The 17,932-nt window shown below is 31.7% G+C and overlaps 1 protein-coding gene across 1 annotated transcript in view; it reads left to right on the top strand.

The window, feature by feature from the left end:
• LOC114349431 (rab3 GTPase-activating protein catalytic subunit) overlaps positions 1-17,932 on the top strand; it is a 382,835-nt gene that overhangs the window by 334,523 nt on the left and 30,380 nt on the right. The window lies entirely within an intron of this gene.

Below are 17,932 nucleotides of genomic sequence, written 5' to 3'. Positions count from 1 at the left end.
CACTTGCACTCTCACGCAGCCAGATCCTAACCTCACTGACTTTGTTGCAACTTCTGCTCTTGGTCTGCAATCACTCAATAAACAAAAGAGGGGTCAATAAACTATTCGTCAAAAAATTCACACTCCACCCCTGACACGGACTAACAGGGAATAACACAAGGGTACACAAAACAAACAGGAAACAACAGACTCAAATATTTTCAGACAAAACAGGGATAGACAAACACAAACAATATTGAAACTTGCTTCTCGAATGAGCTTACACGGGATAACACCAACAACGGTTCTTGTTCCGATAACTATTGGGAGTGTTCCTAGACAACTAAGCACACTTCCTTTATCACGAGTATTACACTTGTGATCTATTCTGGTACAAGAAGGGAAAGACAAATAGTAATTGGACTGACTAACTACTTTACTTCACGGATCCACTCAAACTACTTCACAGGCAGACTCCAACTAACCTTTGGTATCTTTATGACACTGACAAAGCTAGATTAGTTGAGAAAAAAATAATGGGACAACTAGACAACATTGGGAGTAAAAGCTCAAACGGAAACTACACAGACTATACACATATACTCAAATGACGAACAAAAAAAAATCACAAAAACAAGTTATTCTGTAAAAAATTGTTAATCAATTATGAATAAATGCACAAATACAACTAAAATGTTATACTTTATCAATAGTTTCAATATTGGAATGTTCAACGTTACTTATATAGACTACTTGTCTATACAATCAATACTTTTTTTTTAAAAAAATTTAAATATTGCTTTCACCATGGGTACTGTATTAACATCTACTATAAGTACATACATAAAAACAATGTTAATACACTACAATGAGTACATATTTACACATCCTATTGAAAATTTTATACCACTTCGTAACGTTAAAAAATGTAGGGGCTCTTGGGCTAAACTATGTTGCGATACTGGTTGTGATAGTAGAATCGGTCTCAAATCTGGGGCAAGGAGAGGAAATTAAGTTGAAAAACAGTTGGGACTAACTAAAAAAAATGTAAACTGCTTGGGAACAACTTAACGATATGACAGGGGGGTGAAAAGAGACTGGCCTCACGTCTGAGGGTGCTATTTTGTAGCGCACAACTGGACACTGAAAGAGGCAGAAAAATGAATCGGCCCCACGTTCTAGGGCGACATTTTGTAGCACTTAGAAATAAGGGGGAAGATAAAAGCTTAGAAAATTTAGATACTGCTTAAATACAAAAGGGTCGAGAAAACTAGGGGATATTTCTAAAAACTACTTTGCTACGGCGGCTCGTGTTTTGGTTGGAGAGCTAAGGTTGTGAGTTCGTTAAGAAGAAGTTAGGGATTAGGGAATATTTACTACTATCAAAAATTTAAACAAGGGTACTTACAGATATCCTGGGGTGTTAAATATAAATCCTGGCTATATTTTGTTAGGGCGCCTTACCAGGAGTTTTACTTTCTATGGATCATCCAACATCTTAAAATTTGACTCTAAAAAGCTTTTAAAGTTTGTGGTTAAAATTTTGCCAATAGGTTAGCGGTAAATAAACAGGACAAAATACACAGTTATGGCATTTATTGAAAAATTATTCCTTGAGATAACAAAACTTTCAGATTACATAAAAGATTACCTGTAAAAAAATACATCTACTTTTCTGAACATAGGTTATGGTGCACCAAAAGATAAACAATAATATTATTGCATTGAGGATTTGATATCTGACTTAATTATGACTTGTATAACTGACTAACTGACCTAATTATGACATATATTATAGCATTTGCATTAAAACAAAAATTTATATTCATTCAGGGAACAATGTTTACATTAAAGAATTACTGACTACTCCTCGTAGTACTTAATTATTGAAAATAACAACAACTATGTCACCTGTCAAATATCATTCCGTAAATCTTTTATTTTTAACTATTTCAAAAGGTTTCAAAAAGGATTTTAACATTAACTTACAATTATGTCTTTACAATAATATTTTAATGATGGAAGCAAAATTATTCTTTGTTCTGTTCAACAATTTACTTTTTCATTTTTGTATTTTAAGTTCCAAAAAGATTTATTTTTTTATGTTGAAAGAAATTAACGTTATTAGTTTGAGAATTTTATAATTATTAAAAGTCACTATACCTTAAAATTCAAAACTTCACCATTGTGAAACTTGACATGACACTTGACAGCACGTACGTAGTTCATACGTCACTCGAAGGGGAAAATGTCAATGGAAAATTACTGATTGCACCATATACCATTATACCATGAAAATACCATAAAACAAAAGAAATTTGCTTATTTACCTCGGGAAATAGGTTTTCTAATCCAGGAGACGGGAGGCTTGGGTTTAATTCATCACTACGATATTAGTACTATGCCGGCTTTCATAAATACATACGCAGTATTTTTACAAAGCGTATATTACACTTTTACCATCAAAAAAAGGAACTGCTACACCATCAAACTGATGGTACACCTACTTAACAACAACACAGAAGAACTTTGATAGATCCCATTTACTTGGAAATTCTTTTTGCGTCACAAGAAAGCCGGTTACTGACTATCGATGTTTACTGATTCACTACCATTGTAAGAATGCCTGCTTTCTTCTCCGTCTCCTGCCAAAATTCCTTGATCCTGTCACTACGCAATTTCCGGCTTCCGTTCTTCAGAGCCAATTACGAGCTTCGATCTTTGTACCAAATTCAAACAAACCAATCAAATTGATTTTCAACATTTCTTCTAGAAAGTTCATCTACGCATTAGAACTGTACTTTTGTCAAAACTTCTTACAAATTCTGTTTTTGCGTCTCAAATAAACAGGAATCTTGTAACACATTGAAATGTGCGCAATACTTTGTAGATGTATACAGGTGCGGTTTTAGAAAATTCCTTGCAATCTGAATTTAAGTAAAAAACTGAATAAAAAAAATTTGGACTTCTTAGAGAGGGATTGTAAAATCTATACAAATCTAAAGATCATATTTTCACTGGTTTTTTAAACGCTACATGTTTAATAATATACAGGGCGAGTTTCGCATTTTGACAGAAATTTGTATTCGTCATAATTTTTGAACGGTCAGATCGATGTGTCTCTTATTTTGGCCAATCGTTACCCTATTACCACCTAATCAACTAATTTATTCAAACTAAAAAAAAATCAGGTCCGGCTTTAAAAAAATTAGTTCGTTTGGGTCTTAGAAAAAATTTCACTCTGTATACGCTTTTTGAAAACTCTAATATGAATTTTACAAATTAGACAAATAGGCAATTAAAATGGCATATTTATTTTTTTCCGCACACGATTACTTAATTTTTTATAAAAAAATCAAATTTCACTATGAATTAAAAGTTTGGTAAAGTGAACCATAGATTTAAAAAAAATAACTTTTATTACAAAAATTAATTTTTTTTGCACAAATAAGTAATTTATGTTACCATCCAATCAACTGATTTATTAAAACTAGAGAAAAATCAGGTCCGGATTTAAAAAATTAGTTCGTTTTGGTCTTAGAAAAAATTTCACCCTGTATACGCTTTTTGAAAACTCTAATATGAATTTTACAAATAAGACAAATAGGCAATTAAAATGGCGTATTTATTTTTTCCCCACACGATTACTTAATTTTTTATTAAAAAATCAAATTTTTCAAAATCGGAATTTTCTAAAAATGAAAAAAAAATGAACTCACGGTTTAACTCGCTACAACTCTGTTCCATTTTAATATTTTTTTTCTGAAATTTTTACAGCACATACCTCTTACCATTATGAAGACTATGAAAATTGTTGTAGACTTTCAGTCTTCTTCTTGTAAAAGTTGCAAACTTGTAAATCGCAAAAATTAGGTGCAAAAATTTAAAATTTGTCAATTTGATCACGTCTATGTTAAACTATAGAGTCCAAAAGAAGTGTTATGGGAAGTTTTAGATCTAGACGTGTTATAGAAAAAAAAATTGGTAAAACTTTTAATTTTAAGAAAAACGTTGTTTTTGTAAATTAATTTTTGTAAAAAAAGTTAATTTTTTTAAATCTATGCAAAAACTTCGCCAAACTTTTTATGCATAGTCAAATTTGATTTTTTAATAAAAAAATAAGTAATCGTGTGGGGAAAAAATAAATATGCCATTTTAATTGCCTATTTGTCTTATTTGTAAAATTCATATTAGAGTTTTTAAAAAACGTATACAAGGTGAAATTTTTTCTAAGACCCAAACAAACTAATTTTTTAAATCCGGGCCTGATTTTTTTCTAGTTTGAATAAATCAGTTGATTGGGTGATAACATAAATTAAATATTTGTTAAAAAAAATTCATTTTTGTAATAAAAGTTATTTTTTTTAAATCTATGGTTCACTTTACCAAACTTTTAATTATTCATAGTCAAATTTGACTTTTTTTATAAAAAATTAAGTAATCGTGTGGGGAAAAAACTAAATATGCCATTTTAATTGCCTATTTGTCTAATTTGTAAAAATCGTATTAGAGTTTTCAAAAAGCGTATACAGGGTGAAATTTTTTCTAAGACCAAAACGAACTTATTTTTTAAATCCGGGCCTGATTTTTTCTTGTTTGAATAAATCAGTTGATTGGTGGTAACATAAATTAAATACTTGTTCAAAAAAAATTCATTTTTTGTAATAAAAGTTATTTTTTTTTAATCTATGATTCACTTTACCAAACTTTTAATTATTCATAGTCAAATTTGATTTTTTTTATAAAAAATTAAGTAATCGTGTGGGGAAAAAATAAATATGCCATTTTAATTGCCTATTTGTCTAATTTGTAAAAATCATATTAGAGTTTTCAAAAAGCGTATACAGGGTGAAATTTTTTCTAAGACCAAAACGAACTTATTTTTTAAATCCGGGCCTGATTTTTTTCTTGTTTGAATAAATCAGTTGATTGGTGGTAACATAAATTAAATATTTGTTAAAAAAAAATTAATTTTGGTAATAAAAGTTAATTTTTTTAAATCTATGGTTCACTTTACCAAACTTTTAATTCATAATCAAATTTAATTTTTTTATAAAAAAAAGAATGTGTGTGTACTTTGTACGCACGTAAGAAGTTATACTTCTATTATATGATTATATGATTATAATCGAAATTAATATACTTTTTATTTATATTTTATTTAAATATTAAATTAATTTATACTTACTACTTCTCAAACATTTTTATTAAAACAGTGCCAAAAAACACATTAAAAATGCCACAAATGATTTCTGAACATTAATTGTCAGAAAAATTTTTAACTAAATACGTATTTTCTGAAAATAAAATTATATAATAAATATACTTACAATCATAAAATGTATAAAAAAAAAATAAAAAAATAAAAGTCTCTATTGGGATTCGAACCAACTTACCAAGCGGCTGGTATTTGCGTTGTATTGGGATTCACCCGCATTAAAACTTCGCCACAGAGACAGCTTGTCATTATGTGCGAAGATCGTCTAACTAAACAGATTAACCTTTTGACATTTTTAACTTATGTAAATCAAATTATTTTGATTTTGAATTGAAATGATTTAGAATTGAAAAAATACAAAAAACATAGAGTAAGAAGACAATATATTAGGTGAATATTGATAAGAATTTTGATGGTAATCAAATTATATAAATAAAAGTATTACATACTACTTATGTATTTTGGTAGGTTCAAGGTAGGTATCGGAGCCCGTATAACGACTAATAAATTTCGCAATCACTTGCGTCGTGCAAAGTGGCTATGTTCAAATATCATAACAAAATTTGATCAACTATTTATAAAACACTTACCAGTGAAAGATTCTTTAGCTTTGAATAAGCGAGATCTGCGGCACTCATACTAGGCACAGTTTGATGAGCTTTCACATTGGCATGCAACAATCATCTCTTCTATGTAAATAAGTCCAAAAATATAATATGAAAACTATTTAAAAAGGCAGTATAACCATTAACTAACTTTTTGTTTGTTGTTTCTCTTCCTACAAATTTTAAAATGCAACAAGCATACATTATAACCAAACCATGCACAGTCTCACAGCTGTGCCACAGCTGCCATATTGGATAATTTTTGTCATGTCATTTGAACATCCAATCAGAACAAAGTTATAATGCGCATGCGCCCGGTCGCTAGGTTTTCCCATATAAAATTTCACCGTCATTACGCCCGTAAAGAAGTATAACTTCAAAATTAAGCAATCGTGTGCGGAAAAAAATAAATATGTTATTTTAATTGCCTATTTGTCTAATTTGTAAAATTCATATTAGAGTTTTCAAAAAGCTTATACAGGGTGAAATTTTTTCTAAGACCCAAACGAACTAATTTTTTTAAAGCCGGACCTGATTTTTTCTAGTTTGAATAAATCAGTTGATTGGGTGGTAATAGTGTAACGATTTACGAAAATAAGAGACACATCGATATGACCGTTCAAAAATTATGACGAATACAAATTTCTGTCAAAATGCGAAACTCGACCTGTATATTATTAAACAATGGGAACAGACACTTTTTAATGGTCATTTGTTATTCCCCATAGGGGCCTCTATACGAGGTAGGAGTATGTACAGTTCCTCATGACTCACCCTGTATAAGCGACTAAAAATTGAAAAATTGCGAAATCGGCCATTTTTAACCCTCAAAAACTATGTGAAAAACTGAAAATTTGAATATTGCCAAGGTAGGTAGATATTCTTTAAACATCGATTGATGAAATCCCGAAGAGTTTTTTGCAATACACTATTCAAAACTCCTTTGCGTGCCAGACACTATTTTTCACCGTTGCATGTGTATACAGTATGGTGCAAATGAAAGGAATACATTCGTTTTTTCGTAAACGAGAATTAATAGTTTTCGATTTATTCGCTATCGAAAGTTTTAGTTTTATATCGAAACAATCAATGTTTTTCGATAATACTAATTTATAATTCACTCAATTTTTGCCGTAGAAAAATTTTTTTCAAACCAAGTTCTTGGGAATTAAATAACCTACAGTTTCATATTTAAAAATTTTTTCGTATCTCTGATGCTAATCTTTCTATTCTGAAGAAAATGGCATTTTTTACCAAACAAAAATTCGTTATTCGCTTTTAACTCCAGTTTTTTTAAAACTAATCATTCTAAGCCAGTCGAACTTCTAGAATCTATTATAATACATAAATAAAGAAGATTGAATAAGGTCAATGACTAAAAACATCGCTAACATACATTATTATGCTTCCAATTGGATTTTTCCTTTTTTTTTTCAAAAAAATTTATTGATTTTTTAACCTAAATCGTATCTCTGATGTTAATCTTTCTATTTTGAAGATAAGACCTTTTTCCAAACTACAAAAATTCGTCTTTTGCTTTTAACTCCATTTTACTAAAAACTAATTATTCTAAGCCGGCCAAACTTCTAGAACCTGTTAAGAATTTATAAATAAAGAAGACCAAATAAGGTCAATGACTAATTTTAATTAGGGTGGTGATTAGGAGGTTGCTTCCGATCACTTTTCGCGGAAAAAAATAGGGACTGACATTATTTTCATTATGTCACTTAATTTTTGAGCTTGAGACTTTTTTTTATTTCTGGAGATAGATATTTTTAAATAATTTAAATTAGTTTGACCAAATTATCCTCGAAAAATGCATAGTTTCCCCATTTTTTTACTTTGAAACTACAATATTTAGCATTTGAGGAAGAAGAGCTAACATATTATAATAAAGTAGGTATAGCTCGATTACTATTGGTCTTAAAGAAAATTTAAAAAGACGGTTTTGTTTATTTTTTTAAAAGGTATATTTTTGTTAAGTAAATTTGTTTTGATAAAATGAAATCTTTTGGAATTATTAGCAGAAAACTTATTGATTTTTTCGATATATAAAACTAACACTTTCGATAGAGAATAAATCTAAAACTATTAATTTTGTCAAAAAAATGTATAGAACGTTTTTTCCTTAGAATGAATGTTTTTAGCAACTTTTGCGGTCAAAATATAATAAAAAATATCCACCCCCGAGATGGGGTGGCAACCACCCCCATGGTAAAAGCGCCTTTTGGCATCATATAGATTTTGCTTCTTGGACGATCCACTACTTATTCTCAAATTTTCAAACAAATCGATTCATTCTGTAAAAATTGCGAGGTTTTGTCCTATTTTAAGCTTCATTACTTGGACTATGTATAGCGTTGACAGGTCTTTTAGGCCCATTGATGAATGGATAATTTCAATCGTTTTCTGTTCTTAGCTTTCTGCTTTCATTCTCTCATTCCCAACTCACTAACGTCTTCCATTACTGCATCTCTCCATGTCCTTCTTGGTCTCTCTTTTTTGCCCTCCGGTTCCTCCAAGTAATATCCTTGACTTGTCTGCCTTCCTGCATTCTTTGTAAATGACCGAGACATTTTATTCTGTGTTTTCTCACTATTTTTGATACCAGCGGTTTTGCATACTATTTGTACACTTCTTCGTTCGTTCGTCTTCCCCATTCTCCCGCAACGATTTTTCCCATCTTTCTTTCACAGGCTGTGGATTCTCGGATTCTCCTGCCTGTGTCCGGATAGATGATGTTTGATTCCAGTATAGATTACTGATAATTCTTAAATCACAGGTGTTTTCTAATAGTGTTTAGTATCTCCATCAGCTTGTCGTGCTTTACAGTATCGAACGCTTTATGGTAATCAATAAAACATGCATAAATATCGCAATTTACGTCTAAACATCGTTGAAATGGCACTTGTATACTAAAGAGAGCCTCTCTCGTACCCACTGCATTCCGAAAACCAAACTGTGTAAGGCTGATTTTTTCTTTGCACAGTCTAATATCCTTTGATGTATAATTTTTAGAAATAATTTTAAAATATGGCTCATTAAGCTGATGGTTCGGAAATCACTGCAGGATATGGATTTTGTTTTCTTTGATAAAACAATAAACGTCGACTTCAGCCATGTTCTTGGTATTACTCCGTATATAGCAATTATAGCATATAGCAGCGTTTCCCAAACTTATTTTTCCGTGGCCCGGTTATTTATGTGCTTATCCTTGGTGACCCACTAATTTTTTTGCATACTCTGGTGTGTGTGTACAAGAAAACATATTTAAATATTTATTATAGTTTTATATATTCTAATAAAGAATCATTAGCTCAAACAAAAATTTAATAATACAAAATAAAAATCAAATACTTTATTAATGAAAAGTATGTTATTTCTGGTTAACTAAAAACTTGACGTTTGGAGGAAAATATGTTAATTTTATCATCAGGTCTGGTTCGACTTTCAAATGGTTCCTATATTTATTTTTGAGGAAAACAAGTGTTGAAAACCCCGCCTCACCCTTATAGGTCGTAACAAAAGGAATCAGAAACTTTATCTATTTTTCTGCTAAAACTGGGTACTCCTGTCGGAAAGACAGCCAAAAATGTATCAGTAGTATTTTGTCAAATATGTCTTTGAGTGCCCTATCACACGACAGTTTACTTACTGACTCAATATCTAAATCCTGAAGTTCTGTCTCGGATTCTACGTCCATTGTAAATGGATTCTTTATCCATGCTTTGTTGTTCTGGACGGGGAGAAATTATTCCTTTAGATTTGCCTCCAGTCCTAGTAGGTGTTCCTTGAAAGCCGCTGAAATCTCATCCAGCAATGGATTCTTATACTCTTTTTGAAGTTTTGTTAGCTTTGAAAAAGCTTAGTAATTTCCTGCTTCTGTGCGACCTGTCCACAAATTAAGTTTTTTGTTGCAGTTTCCACCTTCTCTTGTACTACCAATTGACATCATGAAAACTATCTTGAAATAGTTCGACGACCCGGCATTTTGCTTTCGTGGCCCGGTTCCGGGTCGCGACCCACCATTTGGGAAACCCTGGCATATAGCATTATTCCTTCGTATAGCATTATGGGTCTAATTATCGTTTTGTATACTCTTATTTTTGTATTACGTGATATTTATTTATTTTGTTCATACCCAGCGCATCTATTACTCTTGGATTTATTACTGGTTTATTAACATTTATTTTATACCTAGTCAAATTGTTTTCGATACGTCTTTGGTAACAACGATATGGTTTATGTTGGTTGCAAGAAAAATTAATAAGTAGAGCGAAAAATGCGTATAAACTCTGTGAAAATGTTCTCATGACAATTTGCATGCAGCTTTTCCCACACTAACAAAAGATTTGGATACATTATCTATTGTTCTGATGATTTAATTATAAGGCGGATCAGTGCGGCCGAGACGTTACGCATCGAGATTGCTTGAAATTAAAGCGTAACATCTGAAATAAGTAGTAAGAAGAAGTTTGTTTACGAATGCGTGTGTGTGTCTTAATAGTAATATTTATACCACGATGTTTGACTTTGAATGGTATATCAGATACAGTAGAAGTCTTTCAAGCATTTGTTTCACAAATATCAATTATTAGTTTGGGCATATTAGACTATTGATTATGTTCAAAATAAGAGAGCTAAAAGGAACTACAACGTTAACAGGATTTTATTGTCTCATATGATCAATGGATCTCTAAATTTGAAAACACCGCGGTGTGCTACCCTTTAAATGGGTGCGTTTTTGAGAAAGGGGTGAATTAGTCCGGGTGAATTAGGGTGAATTCTATACACTTTTGGTACCAACACGTATACAGGAAAATTGTTCCAGGTTAAATTTACTATCGAATATTATATGTTAAAGTTAAAAATATTTTTTTTACAAAAATATATTCAAAAGAAAAGCAAGAAAATAACACGAAAGAAAGCAATTTTTTTTTTGTCCCATAACTTTTTTCCACAGGGATATAGGTATAGGCATTGCTTCAGCGAAAAATACCTTCCATCCATCATCTTTAAAATGAAGCTTGGTAAAAGTTTCTATGATTTACAGTTTCCGAAATAGAATTTCGGAAATACAAGTTCGCCGATCACAGCATTTTTGGTCCATTTTCCCCATTATTTCTTAAACACTGTTCTGTAACTTTTTCTAGGCATTTCTAGGTATACGCAATGGTACACTTAGTAGAAATAGAAGTCAATTATAAGGCTCTTTTTAACCAAGTTATGGTTTTTTAAGGTTTTATACCTTTAACGATTTTTGATATTTTTTATGATTATTTTTTAAATTTCTCATTATGACTTTTTTTCTTGTACATTTAGGTATTATATTGTGGAATAAAACAAAGCTTATTTTCTTTACTTTAAAAGGGTGTACTGCAAAAAATTCTAGGACTATTTTTAAAGAAGATATCCGTAGAAAATCCAAGGGTATCCGTAATTTAAGAAAAATTTTGTCACATTGTTCTCCTAGTACTTGTCAATTTATTCACCATAAGCAACTTAATAAGAATTGTTTAAACAAATTAGACTGTTTATTAATTAATAAATTTATAAACAAATTGCATATTTGTAATATACGTAGAAATTACATACAGATTAAAAAAAGAAAGATCAAAATCGATTGAGTAGATCCGGAGATACAGAAAATTGTATTAGCTTGAAATTGCTTTTTTGGTATTTTAACTCGGTGTATTTGTAGGTACCCCTAGTAACCGTTTGAACTACATTTTTGAAAAATCGTAGAAGGTGCTGTGAAGGTACAATGTCTGTGCAAATTTTTTAACAAAAAATACAAATCCCATTCTTTAAAATGGCATTAATGATATTCCTTAATTATTATAAACAGATGATCCCAGGCTAAATTTCTTTATTTGAAAATTCTTGTTAAAATACTAGCTTTTCGAATATATAAAAAATATTGTTTCTACAGATAACATTTTTAAAGTTATTCTAAATGTTTATAAACTACAAAATTTCAAAAATTTGGCATTATGATTTTTGGCTATATGTATTAATTAATTTTTTTTATCTTTTTTTAATACATTTTGATACTATCACTCTTCTACTGTCATTTGGCATACTCAGAATTGCCATATGTTCATTATTTTCTGTCTTATGTTATTGCAAAATAAAGGTCTCTGGGGAAAACAAATAGAATAACTTTTAAACTAAGTAATGGATCGATCTCAAATTGTGTTAAGTACCAAAGTACCCAACTTTGGGTGAAACCCTAAAATTCTAGGTTAAATTTAGTAAAAGTTATTAACAAAAATCCATTTTCATTTATTTTGCAATTTCCGCAGCAACAAATTGACTTTTTAACATTCAAAAATCGGTATTATAAAGCTTTTGTAATGTTCTAAAAACTCAATTTTTTTAATTTTATGTTAACTATTTAGCTTTTTAATGGGCTGCAAAAAATCGAAAAAGTCATCGCGTTTTTTGCACTAAATTGTTAATAATTAAATAACGGACGCGAACTCTAGGCAGGAAACATGTTGGTTTTCTTCCTATAGGTCTACAATAACTAAGCAGCTACCTGGATCTTTGAGTGTCCTGAGAAAATCCTTATTTCTCTGGACTAAAATGGTCATTATGTATTATTGCACTGCATTACCAATGAATGAACATGTATAACGTAATGTTAATCTTAATTTTCCACTTACTAGATCAGCTTTTCAATTATTCTTAGAAGCCTTGACTAGTCTATTGCACATAATTTCTAGTTGCAATTTTTTCGTGCTACGCCTACAGATTTGCGTGAATGAGAACAGTCGCTAAGATTGTATGTCACGCTATGATTAAAGCAAGTACCTATCTAAAAAGTATATTAAGTACCGTACGAAACAACTTCGTTAAGATTTTTTAGTCTTTTTTTGTGTTTTTGTATTACTTAATTCATATCTATTAAAGTTTTACTTTCTCGAAAATATCAAGCTGATTGCGAAATAATGTGTTGAATTAAATAATTTTAGATGTCAGGCTAATCGGTTCTTTCACTTTCCCTTGTAATTTTAATCTAATTTACATTATATTAACAAGATCAATAAATTTGCATCATCGATGGGTATTTGTGGAATAATAATCTACATACATATTTATAGATATTTTTCTTTGTGAAAGGGAAATCGGTTAGAAATATTTATATTTATAAAAATCAGCTTAATTTACTAGCTCGAAAATTAGGAACTTCCTTTCTAATAATAATATATTATTTGCAAGATAATTAATATTAAAGAAATTCCACAAGAATTGATACAATGCAATCAAAAATACATACAAAAGTGAGTAGGAATAGGACTAAATGGACATAATGTCAGATTGTCATTTTTTTTTCGTCTTGTAGTAGCCTATCCTCATCGGACGTTGGCAATCGCTCTAGCCCACAAAACCTTATTTACGGCTTCCCTAAATAATTCCACTCTTTCAAGTTCTTAAGTTCTCAAGTTATTCTGGTCCACTCTTTGAAGTTCTTAAGCCACGAAATGGGTCATCTACCGGGTCTCCTTTGTCCTTTCTCTTGCTATAGCACCACTACATTTGAAATGCTATTATCTACATACTTTCTTATTGGTAACCTGTGACAAGGTACAAGCTTCCACGTCATGTTGTTTCTGAAGCTATTTCCTTGTGGCATTTTTGTCATTAACTATTCCACGTCATACGAAAAAGTTGAAATCAATCAGCTCGTAAACAGCAAATTTCTCATTTTGTTAAATTTTTTTCCGAATTTCTAGATTCTAATATGGATTTCACATGAATTCTTCCAAACTTCATGTAGGTTGCAACCCAGATATGTTGAATTCTTAACTCTTGCTATTATCTCATTGTTTAAACAGAATTAATGGTTAATAGTTTGGTTTTTGCTGATGGTCATTACCTTGGTTTTGTCAATGTTAAGACAACTATCATACCACCTGCTAACAACGTCCTTATATTGAAAATCGGCAACAATTTTATCAAATTCTTCTTTGTTTTGGGCATTTCACATATCTAATACAGAATAGTTTATAGACTGTAGAATAAATAATAATTTAAACACAAAACATTCAAATAATCAAGACAAATAATATCTAACAACAGAAGATTTAAAAGGGGTAGGTACTAAAGACAAGCTAAACAATAGAAAACACGCAGGATAAGAAGAGGAGAGTCCAGGCAGCAAATAGATGTATGTATGTACAGCCTCCACAAGAATATCAAAAATCAGGATATATAATATGTATGTCGATATCTGGACCGCCTATCTCACTCAATTGTATAAGACAGGCGAAGACCAGACCTTACCAGAAACTCCAGAGATAACAACCGAAAATGTAATCGTCACAACGGAGGAAACTACTAATGCATTAGAAAAACTGAAAAACCGTAAATCTCTAGGACCGGACAAGATTCCAAACGAAATGCTAAAAAACGGTGGAAACACATTAACTGTAGAACTAAGGATACTTGCACAAAAAATTCTTTTTGGACATACAGTACCTAACAGCTGGCGCACTAGTACAATGATCTTAATATTTAAAAAGGCTGATAAAACGGTACTCGAAAACTACAGAGGAATAAACCTGCTTAGTACCGCTCTGAAATTGTCCACAAAAGTCATAACCACCAAAATCACCAATGAAATAGATCTAGCAGATGAACAACAAGGCTTTACATCTGGACGATCCTGTAACGATGCAGTTTTTTTCGTCAGGCAAATCATGGAAAAATCACTAGAATACAACGTCCCGGCTTACTGTTGCTTCATAGATCTACAAAAGGCATTCGACCGTGTAGAGCTGAATGACGTAATTCACCTGTTATATAAACGAAACATACCGTCAGATATTATCAAGACTATCGAAAACATATACAGCAGGAATAACATATAGGTCAGAATTAATAACAAACTAACACAGCCGATACCAGTGAAAAGAGACATACGTCAAGGAGTTTCATTGAGCCCGCTGCTGTTTAACCTCATCATGGTTGCTGTCCAGAATGGGTGAAGAAATTATCTCTATAGTATGCTATGCAGATGATGCCATACTTATTGCAGAGAGTGAAGATGATCTTCAGAGAGTTTTATATCAGTTTTATATAACAACAAGAAAGTTCAACATGATAATATCAACAAATAAAACAAAAAGTATGATAATCTCTTAAGATCCAATAAGATGCAAGCTGGAAGTGGACAGCAAAATAATCTAGGAAGAAAGAAGTGTCAGCTACCTGGGACTGCTAATGCACAGTTACGGAGATGCAGAAGCGGAAGTTGCCCAACAAATAAACAAAGGCAACAGAATAGCAGGAACACACTATCTGGCAAACACACATCTACGGACAGAAAGGAAGGCCAAGATCTATAGGATAGTAGTTAGACTAATTATGACATACACTGCGGAAACAAGACCCGATACCACAAGGACAAAAAGACTGATGGAAATGTGTGAAATGAAAATAGTCCGAGATATCACAGGAAAATCATTATGGGATAGACAACGTAGCACAGACCTCAGGCAAAGCTGTAATATAGAGAATATAATTGACTGGACACTGAAAAGAAAAAAAAACTTTATAGCCATATAAGCAGAATGGGAGAAGGAAGACTGGTAAAGATAGCCCGACACAGATCATCAAACGACCGAAGAAGTATTTATAGGAAGGCCAAGAAAGAGATGGAGTGACAACCTGGATATCTGATGAGGAGGCATCCGAAAATGGAACAGGCGCGAGCCTATTAAGAAAGCAGGAAAAGAAGAAGAAGAAGGATATATAAAATATTGATTAGACCGGTGCTCATGTATAGGTGTGAGACGTGGACACTGATAAAAGCAATGACAAATACGTTTTGAGAGAAAAATCCTCAAAAGAATCGTTGGATCCTATCACGACCCTAATTGGAAAAGGAAAAGTGGATGGTTGTGTGGGAGAATTTGGCTTGGGAGAAAGAAATGAAAGGGGGGACAGACTTGTCGAATTCTGTCAGAGCGAGGAGCTGGTAGTAATGAATAAATTATTTAAATTACCTAAAAGACGACTTTATACCTGGATATCACCGCCGGATTCGGAAGATCACATTGTAAGAAACCAGATAGATTACCTACATTTTAATCAAATCCAGATATAAAAACACTATAAAATCTGTGAGAAGATACCTCGGAGCTGACATAAATTCAGATCATAATCCATTAGTAGGTGCAATGAAGATAAAACTGAAAAAGATCCAAAAACAAACAAATATACCACGATTTGATATCTCAAGTATAAAAGAAGAACCTGTAAGTCAGAGGTTAAAACAAGAAATAAATGATAACTTAAAACTTAACCTGCTGAATTACTGAAATGTCTAGACGATGAAACTACCTGTACTACTGGATCCGTCTAATGAAGTATATAAAACCGGAAAAATCCCTCAGGAATGGTTGGTGTACACCTTTGTAACAATACCAAAAACTATATGCTAAAGATTGTTTGGACTATAGGACAATATCATTAATAAGCCATACCCTCAAAATATTTCTAAAGGTGATTCATGGAAGATTATACAGAAAGCTAGAATCTGATATGGATGATACCCAATTTGGGTTCCGCAAAGGACTTCGAACAAGAGAGGCATTGTTTGCGTTTAATATCCTCTCTCAAAGATGCTTAGATATGAACCTGGCTATTTATTCCTGTTTCATCGACTTCGAAAAAGCGTTCGACTGGGTCCGACATGAAAAACTAATAGAATTATTGAAAAACAGAGATATAGACAGACGAGATTTACGAATTATCATAAATCTGTATTGGAATCAAAAGGCCAATATAAAGATAGAACAACAAGAATCCGAGAATATTGATATAAAGAGAGGGGTAAGACAGGGTTTTGTTCTGTCGCCGCTACTGTTTAACCTATACAGTGAAGCCATATTTCAGGAAGCGATAGCGGAGCTAAGTGATGGAATCTCTATAAACGGAACAATAGTAAATAACATAAGATTCGCTGATGACACCGTTATAATGGCAGACACCCTGGAATCGCTACAAGAATTGCTAAATAGAATTAACGATTGTTGCATTCGATACGGACTAAAAATAAACAAGAAAAAAACTAAAATTATGATCGTCTCAAAAACAGAACATGGAAATGAAAGGTTAGGATAGAATAGAATAGAAATATGCTTTATTGTCACTGAAAATTTTTACAATTTTATGGACAAAGCTTACATACAGTCAAAAGAAAAATAATATCAACAACAAATAAATAACAACTACAATTTAATAAAATTAGATAAATCGTCAATATACAGTAGAGCAAACCCAAATAGAAAAAGTAAAGACATACAAATATCTGGGAACCTGGGTCGATGACAAAAATGACCAAAAGAAAGAAATTAAAGTCCGAATTGAAACTGCAAGGCAAGCATTTATAAAAATGAAGACACTGCTTACAAACAAAGACCTTCAGTTGCCTCTTAGATTGAGGGCTCTAAGATGCTACATATTTTCTATATTGCTGTACGGAATGGAAGCTTGGATATTGAACAGACAACACATAAGAAGAATAGAAGTGTTCGAAATGTGGTGTTACAGAAGAATATTGAAAATTCAGTGGGTTCAAAGGATTACCAATGTTGAAGTGCTACGACGTTTAAATAAGGAGTTAGAAATTATGAAGAGTATAAAAACTAGAAAACTGGAATATTTGGGTCACATTAACAGAGCAGAAAAATACGAGTTGCTGAGAATTATTATGCAAGGAAGGATCCAAGGAAGAAGAAGCATATGAAGAAGACGCATCTCCTGGCTAAGGAACCTTAAAGAATGGTTTAACCGTAGTTCATTACAACTGATCAGAGCAGCAGCCAACAAAGTGACCATAGCCATTATGATATCCAACCTCCGATAGGAGAGGGAACTTTAAGAAGAAGAAGACGACCCGAATACTAACCAATACCGAATGAGAACAAATGCTGCAGTCAAACAGACTGACATTTCCTAAATGCTAACCAATAAAAAATCTGCACCTATTATGCTTTCTGAATATTCATAAAGCATAGTCCTATTTGGATGATGTCATATGCTCGTTTTCTTCCAGTAATAATCACGCACATACACTTCCTTGATTTTCTATATTGTACATTTTAAAATATTAAATTTA

The sequence above is a fragment of the Diabrotica virgifera genome, chromosome 1 (assembly GCF_917563875.1).
Source record: "Diabrotica virgifera virgifera chromosome 1, PGI_DIABVI_V3a".
Lineage (NCBI taxonomy): Eukaryota > Metazoa > Arthropoda > Insecta > Coleoptera > Chrysomelidae > Diabrotica > Diabrotica virgifera.
The sequence above is the reverse complement of the archived record's forward strand: the minus strand, read 5'-3'. Positions and strand labels throughout refer to the sequence as shown.